Consider the following 12,864-nt stretch of genomic DNA (forward strand, 5'->3'; position numbering starts at 1 on the left):
AAAGGAGGGAAGGGGTTCCACTCAAACACGCACACCTTGCAGCTTCTTTTACAGCTGTGTTTGCACTGTTGGCCACTGAGCATATCAATCGCAGCAGTTTGGGTTCAGTGGTGTGCTCTGGGAAAGTCGTTTTTGAGGCTTTGAAGAGCACTTTCTTCCCAGCAGTTTGAAGGATTTGACTGGTGAGCAGTCAGCCTGCCCACAAGATTTCGCAAAATCATGACAAATTCACATTCAGGTTCATGGTTGGCCACATTTTGCCCGGTGTTGTTCATGCACCAGCAACACTGCTCATATGGAACTGTACATGTTCAAACTCAGAGCAGCTCAACAACTAACTCCCCAACTTTCTTGAGGCTGCATACACATTATTTCTGTACAAGCAAACCTCGAAAAACTGACCACGACTTACAGTAAGAGAGGACATTTCTGGCTCGATGCAGCATATAATGAACATGTAGCGGTGAAATAAGCAGTGGGTGTGATCTGACACCCCTCATGTTGAACCAAATGAACATTCTCACTGCCTTTGTAAGAGTTTATAATGTGGTCAACAGAGCAGAGCCACAACAAAAGCATTCCCCAAACAGAAAGCCGTGTCCTTGTGTGAGAGGTTCATAATCGCCACGAGCAAATAAACAGCACCTTAAATTAAATAGGCATGGGAGGAGAAAACATATGTTGCTCTGGTCCTCGGAGAACTGTTGCCCAGTGAAAGAAATGGCTCAATGACATCGGGCGAAGATCCAAGAAGAATCACCACTGGGCCACAGACGGTGGCTGCATACATCAGCAGTCAGTAAATATTCCTGGCTTAAACGCTTTTTATGTCTCATCATTTTAGAATTTGGCAGTTTTTAACATTTTCTGTGGAACATATATGTTCCACAGAACATATATATATTTTCATATATATATTTTCTGTGAAACACTATATATGTTTCACAGAAACAGAAAAAGCTAATATTTAAATAAAACATATATACGACTCAAGTGATTCCATGTATTTTGTAATGCAAGGCAATGCTCCAGCCTCACCTCCAGTGGCCTAAGAGCTGTTAATTTTTGCACACTGGCCCGAGGCCTTTAAAAAACAAACACATTTCAACCTGCAATGAGCATTTTTATTTTCTGTCCACTAGTAAAGTTTGGAACAACTCAGTTTCCCATCAGCTGTGATCTCCTGAAGCAACTAAACTTCGTCGCAGTGGATTACAGCCATTTAACATGTTACCCTGCATTTGAATGAATAAGGCGACATCCTTTCCGTATTTAGCAGAAAAGCGTATTAGATGGAAATGAATCATGCATGCATTTTAATCGCTCAAAGCGTGACTCTCCATGTAGTTTTGACCTGACCTCAGCAGGTGCGTGGAGTTAAAGTTAAAGTTCTGGCATCAAGAAGATTTAATAAATTTGGCACAATCCAACAAATTCTCTCAGATCATTTGAAAAGAGCAAATTAGCTTATTTTACTCACTGCTTTTTGATTGGATTGATTGCTGGCTGCAATTAAGTGTCCTCATTCCTGTTAACCACTGCTGAATGGACTGAGTCGCTCATTCCCTCTGCTTGACTGCTTAACCGAAATAAACCTTGGGATAATTGGTATAGGAGTGTGTGGGGGTGGCAAATTGAGGTTGTGCAGTGCCCTACAGCCTATTTATAGATGTTCAGCCAACTGCTCGATGAAATAAAGTGAGAGAGGTAGCTGGTGTCGTTGTGTGGGCGCTAACGTGTGGGTGAAACTGATATATACGGGGGTGTAAGTGTGTTCACCACTTTAAGTACACTTGTGTATGGATTTGTGTGTGCTCGTGTCGTTACAGGCTATTTTTATTAGTGAACGTGTAAAGTTGTGTGTTCCGTACATCGCCTCGGACTTGACAAGGTCGTTTCTCAGGGAACATAAAGACTTCACTGCCTTTGTTCCTCCGCAGGCTGTAACGGACAGTCATCCATTTAACGGATATTTCAGACGGGTCTGTGAAAGAGAGTTTATTAGGCGCTTCGTGACCGATGAAAGATTAATATTTTGTCAGAAAGTTTCACTTCTTTGCATCATCTCATAAAAATCATGTTTATGCGAGCGAGCGATAGCATCTGTGCGTTTGCTATTTCACAAATCAATTTGTTATTTTACATTTGTGAAGCCCAGTCAAGGTTAATCTCGAGTCATCAGCAACCTAAAAGCAGGAGCACAAGTGGAATCGTATTTTAAACACTCGATAGTTGCCAAGTGGAGCGGACTTCGCTTCCTGAGTTCTCGGCAGAGTTGTGCTGCGTGTGGAGAAGCCAGGGGAACTTTTGGAGCAGGGTGCGTTCAGGAAGCCGTACAGCATCTGCTGCAGTGAGTGTAGCAGCAGCCGTTGACATGACCGGACTGTAACTTGACCGTCTTGACTCTGCGTGGTCGGGAGCATTACGCAACTAAAGAAGTATGTGATCCGTGACACCGTCGAGTTTTTCTGCGTGACCCCATGAGGCTGCGATGACAACCACCCACTCACACTTCACTCTCAGCTGAACCCTACCTGACACGCAAGGAAACTGTCTACACCTGCACTCTTCAGAGTGTTAACAGCTTCTTACTTTGACACTTGATGGGGATTTAATTTTAAGATAATCTCGTCAATAAAGCAATATTACGCATTTTTAATTAAAATAAACCTTTCGCCGCTTTTGCGCCTTCAACTCAAATCACTTCATGTCCACTGCCATGTCTAACTGTAGCCAAGCAATTCCTTTTCCATATCATAAACATTAACTACAGCTAATAAAGCTAGAAATACCTCACAGGAGCACAACACAAGTCGGGGCACATACACATACTACACCAAACAATAGACACCAAATTAAATCGTGCATCAAATGAAGGCTCCCAACGTCTCCCTGACTCTGTTCGTTAACTTCCCTGTGAGCTATACAGAGCAAGACAGCAATGAAAGCCACTGTTCATCTGACGTTAATTGATCAAGCAGGTCCCGTGGGGACGTTTATGTGAACAAAAGCAACAATTACATTATTCAAATCTCTTGAAAGGTTGAATCAATTAGTTACGTATCAGGCCCTGTGGTACCAAGGATGAAACAGATGAGAATAAAACATATTCCTCTGACAGACATACAGTATAAGACTGGCACAGTGGAGGACTCGAACACTAACAGCAATATGCATATGCATTATAGATTAGGTTAGGTCACCGTAAGCCATATAATATTTCTATCACGGACATGGACATCACAACAGAGCAGTTTCCAAACCTTTGCAGCAGGCACTGTATAATTGTATTGTGCTTCTCTGTCGAGGCATAAATCCCCATTTAGGATTAGAGTTTAATGGGGCTTTCGGGGTTGAATCTGCTCTCAACAAGTCTGCTTCCTAGCAGAGCCAAAGCACCCCCAGCTGAAACGGCAGGTGATTATGCATGGCTGTCAATTCCATTTAGCCCACTGTTCCAAACTTCAAAAACGGACATGAAGCCTTCTAGTTGTGTTCTGCCCTGTCCATTTAGATGCTGGTGTTTATTTACCCAACACAGGACAGCAGTGTGTGTCTTGGTAGTGATAAGGAATAATCTGGAGGATACACATTTGGCAGAAATCATTAATGTGCTGGTGATGGTCCATGGCTCAATTCATATTTCATTATGCCCACTCCATGACTGGCATTTTCAACTCGGGATATGAAAGATTGGATGGAGTGACACATCATCCTGCTATTCCACAGTTCATTTTCTAAACTACAAATCTAAAGCCCCGAGAAACATTTCCAAGAAATCATTGTTTAAGGCGCTAATTTCGGTGGCAAGCCTTGAAAATCTTATCAGGGTCGGCTGTTATTTGACATTGCCTTGGGCGCTGAATATTTAAACAAATCTTCTCCCCGCTGCCCTCACACAAGAAATGTGCGAATAAATAGCTTGAGTGGATCCGGCCAAATTAATTTTTATCTTCTTGCGTTGAACGTTAGCTGGCCTCACCAACGGATCAGGCCGGAGTCGTCCTTCGGTTATCTTTGTTTATCCTGCAACTTGGCACGACGTGTGCCCATCAGCCTCGCTTTTACAAAACACAAACCACCGCGGCGTCTGGGGAAAGGCAAAAAGGCCAACGCAGCCATTGGCAGCGACTTCTCCGGCTCGTACTTTGACGTGACGAGTGTTTTCTACGCTTCTGAGCGACTGCTGTGGCTGGTGGGTGAACGGCGGCCATATTGAGCAGGCCCCGGCTGGGCGAAAAAGAGTGGCAGCACTGATGGAGCCCCAAACTTTCTCAAACCTCCACTGATTTATCTGTAACCTCCAACTACTAAATTAACTTGTCAAGTCAAATTCACCAAAACTCTGCCCTGAATTCCTTTTGTTGCCAGTAGATGCTAGATTATTTTGGCATCTATCATGAAAGTCGGTGAATGATGATGGTGATTTCAGACGCATAACTCCTCTGCGTCGGCGTCTAGATGAATAGGGCACCGCTCTTTAGTTTACTATGCACCGTGTAGGGCATGGAGTCATTTTTAATCTCCACTAAGACTTTAGCACTAACATATAATTAGATGCTTGGAACTAAGCAGAGCCAGAGAAATAAATGAAATACTCCAATGTAATTCACTACAGTGACATTTTGCAATAATACGTTTTTAACTCAACTGCTGCAAATGAATGCAGCTTTAAGATAAGGTGTAAAGTTTGAGTTTAAGATGCTAACTTGTCGTGATTATGCTGGACCCCATCGCGCCTGCTCAAGGGTCCGAGGCCACCTTTTGCTTTGGGACTCGACACAAAACCAAACACATACACAGGCGAGCGAATGATCCCACGGGACACGTCCTCACTGTTTCACGCTATCAGATGAACCGAGCATGAAGTGAAAATACCGCCAAACTTTAACTCCCAGCCCGGCCGCATTAGCGCCGACACGCTGGCATCATCCCGGTGATAGAGAGCGTCGCTGCAGAGACAATATTCTACAGAGAAGAGAGCGAGATTGTCCGGCGCAGACCGCGAGGCAGGAGCTTGTCACCTTGTGGAAGGTGCAGAGAGCAGAATTGGGCTAGTAAAAATAAGTGACAGGATATTGATTTGCTTATCGCGGCTGTGCAGACACACAGATGTGAAGGGCAAGAGGAGGGGGGTGTGGTGAGGTGGCAGTGGTTATCAGGCTTTCACGTCTGATAGGGAAGCTGAAAAAAAAAGAAAAAAGAGATTTATCAGCTGATTGCTTCGCCTCAATTTTTGTGCCACTTTCTTCATGTGCTTTACTGTAACAGGCGCACACTTTCTGAAAGTAAATAAAAGGTGTGGCCGATCATTTGGTCCAGTAAATGCTATCTAAAATTTTTATTGATGTTATTCATCGATTTTTAATGTTTTGTAATTGTAAAACACAGATACATGCGGTCATTGAATTACATGGTACAACGGAGCGTGTTTCATGGTGTAACAGGCGTCTGAGGTTTGACTTTTACCAACAGTCCTGCTACATCTGATACTTTTCATCCACAACCCGCAGCAAGTGTGCGGCTGAAGTTGGATTTCTGTTGTTTCGCAGCGAAGCAGCACAGGGGTCAGGAGCGAGCGCATTCCTGAGGCTCGACACCGTGTCCCCGTAAAAAAAAAAAAACAAGAGTATAAAGAATTCTTCTGCTTTGTGCAGCAGGAGAAGCGGAGATGTGATTCATCTCACGAGGGAATAGGGCAGGCTGATGAAAAGTCTACATACAATTATACACTGCTGCTGATTTAGCAGTGCTGCTGAAATGATTAACACACGGTTTAAATATTAATCATGTGTTAACATTTTGGCGAGAACAGCTGATAGCAGAATATGATAAAAGGCAAAAGTAGCAGTATTTAATGTAATCTTAAAGACCTGTTACCCTCAAACAAAAAGCACAGCAAGTCTGGATTTGCATAAAAACTAGGAAGTAGTTCTTCACAAACAGTCCAAAGTTAAAAAGAGAACTTTTTCTTTGTCCTGACAGATTCTCTGCTCATCAGCCGCATTTGAATGTTTTTCCCATCAGGATTGCATTAGGGAATGAATCATTGTTTGTGACCCCAGCAGAAGCACCCCCCCCCCCCACTTCCCTACAGACGAGCGCTGACTATGTCCTGGAGGCCTTGTGTCCCTGCCTAAAACACCACTGCCACAGTGGTCATGCTCCGCGGTGCAACATCCGTCTCCTGACTCCTTGGCTCCTGTCACATGTGCTCAGACTGAACCCGCTCTCATCTGTGAAGGAAACGGGAGGCGAGCGGCCGACACGCCGACTCAGGTATTCTCTGGGGATGCTCACGGAGCCGCGCGTCCTGGAGTCACTGGAGTCACTGGAGTCCCCTTTCTGAGACTTGTCTTGTTTTTGTTTTTCTATTGCAGAAATCATTTTTCGTCATTTTCAGTTCCTCTGAATTAACCTGACGCTGACTTAAAGTGTGAAAAAAGACACCTAAGGGTTTATAAATGAATAAGCAATGTTTATATCATATTAAATGTAATGGCACAAATGTACCGATAATAAAAATGTCTCGCTGCAGTAACGTTCCTGGACAGCCCTGTTTCTAGTGCCTCAGAAGCTTCTCATCCCGTTGGATCACTAGTGGTGAAAAGTGAAACTGGCAGAGGAGGAGACACCTTGGCCAAAGTTCACATTGAAGCAAGGTTAATCGCAGCTTCGTTTGGCACAGAGGCAATAGAGTCGTCAGCTTAGTTAAAAAAAGAGACTCTCTCAAATTCTGTCTTTAATAGAAAGATCAAACGGTCGCATGGGGAAAGCACAGAAAATAAGGGAGAAAGACAGGCAAGGCGCAAAAAGGCGACTGATTAAATTGTCTTCATTTACTTAACTGGCTGCTAATAATTCAATTAGAGCAACTGGAGTCAGTGACACTGTAGGGTTAAAAATGGAACAAGGAGAGAATTAGTCCAACTGATTAATAGGAGGAAATGAAGACTTCTGCGCACACAGGAGACGTCCCTCCAGTGTCGTTCATCACTGACACCCCCCTCTCCGCACTCGCGTCACTCAACTCCTGCCTGAAAAAGACATTTGTGTTTCTACGGGCCATGTGCAGAGCACAGAGAGACTCTGCTGCACTTGTTCACCTCCAGAAGGTGCGTGTTCCAGCTGCTGGCAGCAGCAGAGGCCGAGGCCGAGGCTGAGTTTGACAGAAAACACAACGGAGACTTCCTCGCCCCTCCCCTGCCTTTTCCCATTACCATAAACCTACTCATTCATGATAACCATTAATGTAGCGTCTTATTAAAAACCTATCAATACAGCTGCTGCCAGTACGCTAATGGCCAGAAATCCCTCTCAGTTAAACCTCGACTTTGGTCTCCACTCTGGACTAATGAGAGCCATCGCTCAGCATCTCTTTGGGCTAAATCACCTTTATTTGTATCTGCCTTCTCACGCTGTTGGCAATTTATAGAACACATAGCGATGAGGAATGCACTGCAGCGAGGCCTGGGGGCTGTGGTGGTGGTGGTGTGTGGAGACTGGAGGAGCTGGGCCACCGCGACCAACGGGAAGCAGAGACGCCGCGCTCACCTGGCCTTTCCAGCGTTCTGTTTGAGGGAGACCACGTCGAGCCGTTAATTGTTCGACGCTGGAGCTCCGGCTATAAAAGACGGCCACTGATGAGGCATTGTTGTCTGGGAAAGTTTATCTCCAGCGCGGAGCCGCCGGGAGGGCATGCTCGATGCCGGAGCGCCACAGGAGTTTGCCCTTGCAACTCGGGGGAGGATTTGAACATTACTCTATCAATCTGGGCATTTTACAGCTCAGGCCTCCCAGCAGCGGCCGTGAGAAACGTGGGGGAGTGTTTGTATTGCTGCTTATTGTCCGGGCTCTAAAGCAAACACTGCGTATGCTTTGGGAGGCGTTAGTATGACACAGGCGCACTTCTCATCGGCAGCACGAGCCAATGAGGGAAACTAATTTCCCACAGCTGAAGGAGACGTGCATTGGATTACGGTGTAGCAAACAAATATTATTATGAATTCACTCACTGTCAGATTCGTATTTGCCTCAGAAATGTAGACATATTGTGTATTTAAAAAAGAAAAATTAAGCAACGAATTTTATGTAAAACCATTCGGTAGGAAATGAAACAAACAGAAATATGTAAACGAGCAGAGCAGCACCGCAGCGATAGCACACCGTTGTGTGGAACAATTATTCCGGGCAGAGGAGATCTGCTGAACAGTTTTTTTTTTTTTTTTTACCATTCCTTCACTCTCATTTACTTTCTCATATTCACACCTATTAGCTTCCAAGTAAATGGGCTTCTCCACTGGTGCCGGTGAGGGTTAACCACCTTACCTGCTGATTTATATCAGCTCCGACGCAAGCAGGCAGTTGTTCACTCTCAGCCTCCAAGACGCTCGCTGCTGATTTACAGCAGCCCCCGACGCCGGTTGGAGAAGAGCTTCTTCTCTCTGCTTATAAAAGGTAATCAGCTGCTTTGGCTGCAGCCTTATTAACCACATTAAGCCGGTAGAAGCGGAGAAGGAAGAACTCCAGCACCGGCTAAAAGTCCCGGAAACAGGCCCAGCTGCACCAAAGGTCCTAGGTAGCAATGCGCTACACAAGGTTTCTCCCTTTGAAATGTCCCCTACTGTCACTTCTGTCAATAAGTGAGGGGCTAAACAGCTTCCAAACACACGGCACAGGCTCTGGCTGGCAGCAAAGGTAACCAAGGGCAGGGCGCCATTTAATATTTATGACACATGTCGAATCACTGAAATCACCTATTCATTAGCGCCTGCATGCGCCACAGCCCCGAAGAGGTGGCGTTGGGGGGGGGGGGGGGGGGGGGGGGGGGGGACCTGCGTGTGAGGTGTTTTTGAGGCACTTGTAATAACCATCGCCAAACAAGGCCAGGAGTTTTTTCCACGTTATAGCCATCGTGATCATGGTCTGTCTGAGAGCCGCAGCCTTAACCGCCGGAGAGGCCTGTCTGCCAAGAGTGCTAGTAATATAAATGCACTTTGAAGAGCGGAGGGGATGGCGCGCTCCTGGACGGCTGCCAGCTGCACAATCACAGCGGCGCTGACTCAGGCAGTGACACTGACTTACCCCCCCCCCGCACCCCCTTCACTCGTCTGCGGAGCGCAGAGAGTCTAGGAGCAGTCGATTGTCTCTCTTACATTATGCAGAATGCACAAACAAATTACGCCACTTAGTTCAGAACTCAAATCCCAGCTAGCGAAAAAGAGGCAGATCCGTTTCAAAAGGACAAATCCCACTCGGTGGACGGTGGGAGTCAACTGCAGCAAACACTGGGGGGCAGCATTGCTATGTGGGGGCATTTAAGTTGTGTGCGAATGCTTATGCATGATGTCGGCTAATACCAGTTCTCTCTTAAGGAATACAGAGAGGAAACTATGCATTTGCTAAGCGACTCGGCTGACATTGTGATCCCCCCAACTGAGATGTGCCACTAAGTAGCTTCCCTGGTTTTGTCCTCCGTGTGCCACAGCGCACTCATGAGAGAGTTTGATTCATTACCGCTTAACAAGTGGATGCGAAAGTGAGAGCTGCACGAAACAGTAGGAACTCATTAGGCTGATGTGGACAGTGTGCTTACAAAGAGGAAGGAGAGGGGAAGAGAGGTCCAAATTTATGATGGGTCTCCTCTTTATAGAAAGCTAATGATGGACTCTGAGTTACGCAGGGGCATAATAAGGATATACTGTAAGTAATTCTTTAATAAGCACTAGGATTATGGAAAAATGAGAGCCTTCAGTGAGTGTGGTCTTATGGATGCTTTCTATTTGCTTTTGCCTCTCATTGTTTATGACTCTTATAGATTTGATTGGGATTGAGGCCATTTATTCAGCACCTGGTTAAGCAAACCTACTGTAACATCTGGACGAACCAGTGCTGTGGTGATTGTCCACACATATAAACTATGGGAGCTTCACTACATGAAGGCTGGAAACATATTCCCAGGTGTTTGCAGTGCTGCAGGTGCATTGAACTGCCACTCAAGTAGAAGATCCATTAATGCACAAATTCACTGTCAAGCGTTTCAGCATTCGCAGATCATAGAAAGCTACAGCTGTGGATTTACTGTACGTGCGCAGGGAGATGTGTCGATTTGCATGTGGCTGTCTCTGCGTGACAAAGGAGAGCGACAAAAGGCAGGAGTGAGAGAAAGGAGCGGAACGCTCCCTTTCTTCTGTGTGTCTGTGTGTGCTTTTGTGTAACCCCGTGCACGTGTGAGTGTGTCAGAACAGTGCGGCGCTCCCATCCAGTTCCCATCGCTCCAGGTTTGTATCCCTCCAACTGCAGGTCACAAAGTGACATTGTGCTTTTATGGCTGCTCTCCATGGTGCTTCACATAAGCCCTGAAATGACTAAATCCCTCAGCCAGTGTCCCTGACCTCCAGCATCCCTGTTAGTGCTGCTGCATTCACACTCTTTGATGTGGCCCTGAACCGGAATCGGTCATCGGCCTCATTCCAGGGATTGATACCGCCTCTGCTGTTCACATGCCTACAGGTCTGCAGGGCTCAGTGGTCAGCTTGGGTCTGTCTGATTGTCTGTCTGTGTCTTCTCTCCAGCACCAAAGTGGGTGGAATTAAGTGCAATAACCTTGAAAAAAATCTCAAATTTTCTACTATATTTGAGCCAGAACTAGGGAACTTAAAAAAAAAATAAAAGAAGCTTCTCTTCAAGCTTCGCAAAGTGTCACAAGAAAATGTCCAGCTCCTGTCCGCCCACATCCTGGGAGATAAAAGCGCTCATTTTACTCCACCAAGCGAAATCAAATGATTAGATTATCCAGGCTGCAAATGAAACACATCGGCTGTTAAAAAGAAATTAAGTTGGTTATACACTCTCTGTGAGACAAGGTCGCATCAGAGAAGCAGGGAGAAATAACTTGTTTTCAGTAAATGGTTGCCATGCCAACGCTGACGTTGTGTATATCTTCTATAATATTCATTCATGCACAAAAGCACACACACCTGTCTGTCATGTGCCCTTGACTCGGAGGATTAAGTGGCAGTGAAACAAGTGATTGATATATTCAGTCGCACGCGTGTTTCCCACGTGCTGCTACACCTACAGTAAAGCAGCGCGTCGTTCAGTCGCTGCCTTTCTGTTAAAAACAGTTTGAGCCATTTCAGAAACACACGATGATAAATCATCAGTAAGGAAAATGCACTGTGAAGAACACTGCCATGATTGCTCTCTGGTCTATTATTAACTTTTTTTTTTGCCTCAGCTGATAATTGAATTTAATTATTCAGAGTCTGTCTTTTTAATATGTTTTCCTCATTTCCTACTAAATTGATTATGTGTACCAGTCTTCTCTCGTCTCCGTTCTTTTTGCATCTGTTGGCATCACAGAGCCACTCGTGTGAACACAGCCCTGTTCTCATCGAGTTGTCGCATTAATACAATACACAGATCACAGTCTACTGTATAGAAATGCATATTGTGCATACGTGAATCACAAACATTGCCATGGATTCGAGCCTTCTGCGAACAACATAATGTTTATATTGTATGAAATGTAATTTGTACATCGGTGATAGGAACGTGTTTAAGGGCTGAACACTTTCAGACGTGTTAAGTGAAGTTTACTGCTAAGAATAACTCCTGTCAACTGTACGTGTCACTGAGGTGAAAATTAACCTTCGACTAAAGTAAACTGCACCAAGTGTTTCATGCATTGGGGCCGACCTTGATGTGGAGCAGGTGATCTTGACCCAGTTGCTGGTTTGTTTGGTCTGACCCCTTCAGCTGCCCTGGTCATGGATGACAAATGCTTTATTAAACAACAACTAAGCCAACTCAGACTTCACACTCATTAATGAAATGCAAGCCCGGGTGAAAGTAGGGGGAGCTGCTCAGTGAGCCAGCAAAGACATCCAGGAGATTTCAGATACCACGAAACAGCTCAAGGGTGTTTCTATATGAGGCTCTGTCCCTTAGGGATTTGCTCTGGACTCCAGCCGGGCGGTTGTAGAGATACTGTGGGATCCAAGTGTTAATGAGAATATACTTATCACAGCCAGAGGTGTAATCTGTCAGTTGTCTCCCGGATCATTCCACGTGTTGCAGGTTGCATTGTAACATGACGAGGGATGAAGGAGTCGAGTGATAGGAACAAGAAGGACGAACAAGAACATTTTCTGGCGTCTTCTGAGAAGAACAACGTCCAGACATTCCATGGACGCTGCAGTAGAGTACAGTAGATGGGACACTGTACAGCCTCTTCCTTCCAGGACTGTCCGGGCTTTTTTATGGGTATCATGGAGCGGGGTTCTCCTCCGTGCCACCTTTTACCAGATCTCTTACTAATTGTCTCTGTCTCCAAGGTAGCATGGCTGGTCTTTGATGTTCAAACCCCTTCCTCCTCACAAAGAAGAGTGACGGTGGGAGCAGAGAGAGAGGCAGATGGGCCGCGACAGGATGCTGTGAACCTGACGCCTCTCTCCCTCTTTCAAGTGCTCTGGTTCAATCAGCCCTTGCCGCACAAGCTGTTGTGGAGCACCTTTGAAATCACGGTGTCTGCACAATAGTCCTGACTGTTAATGACTTCTTGTAAAGTTCCAAAGCGGCTCTGATTACACACGCTCGTGCACACGCATCAGCAGACAGCAGACGGGGGAAAACAATGTCGAACATAAACGTGAGCGCTCGCGCACCCGTGGTCACGGACACATGCTTCAGTTCTTAGGCAGCGCACTGGAAACCAGAGGGGAGACACAAGTAAACAATTAATGTGATAATTAGGGTGATCAGTGGAGCCAGTGCGTTATTGCCCGTCAAACATTCATGGGTTACTGCTTAACAATTGACATTATGCCATCTGACAAGAAACTACTGTTTTTATTTTACTTT

This window comes from Betta splendens, chromosome 10 (genome assembly GCF_900634795.4).
Source record: "Betta splendens chromosome 10, fBetSpl5.4, whole genome shotgun sequence".
Classification (NCBI taxonomy): Eukaryota; Metazoa; Chordata; class Actinopteri; order Anabantiformes; family Osphronemidae; genus Betta; species Betta splendens.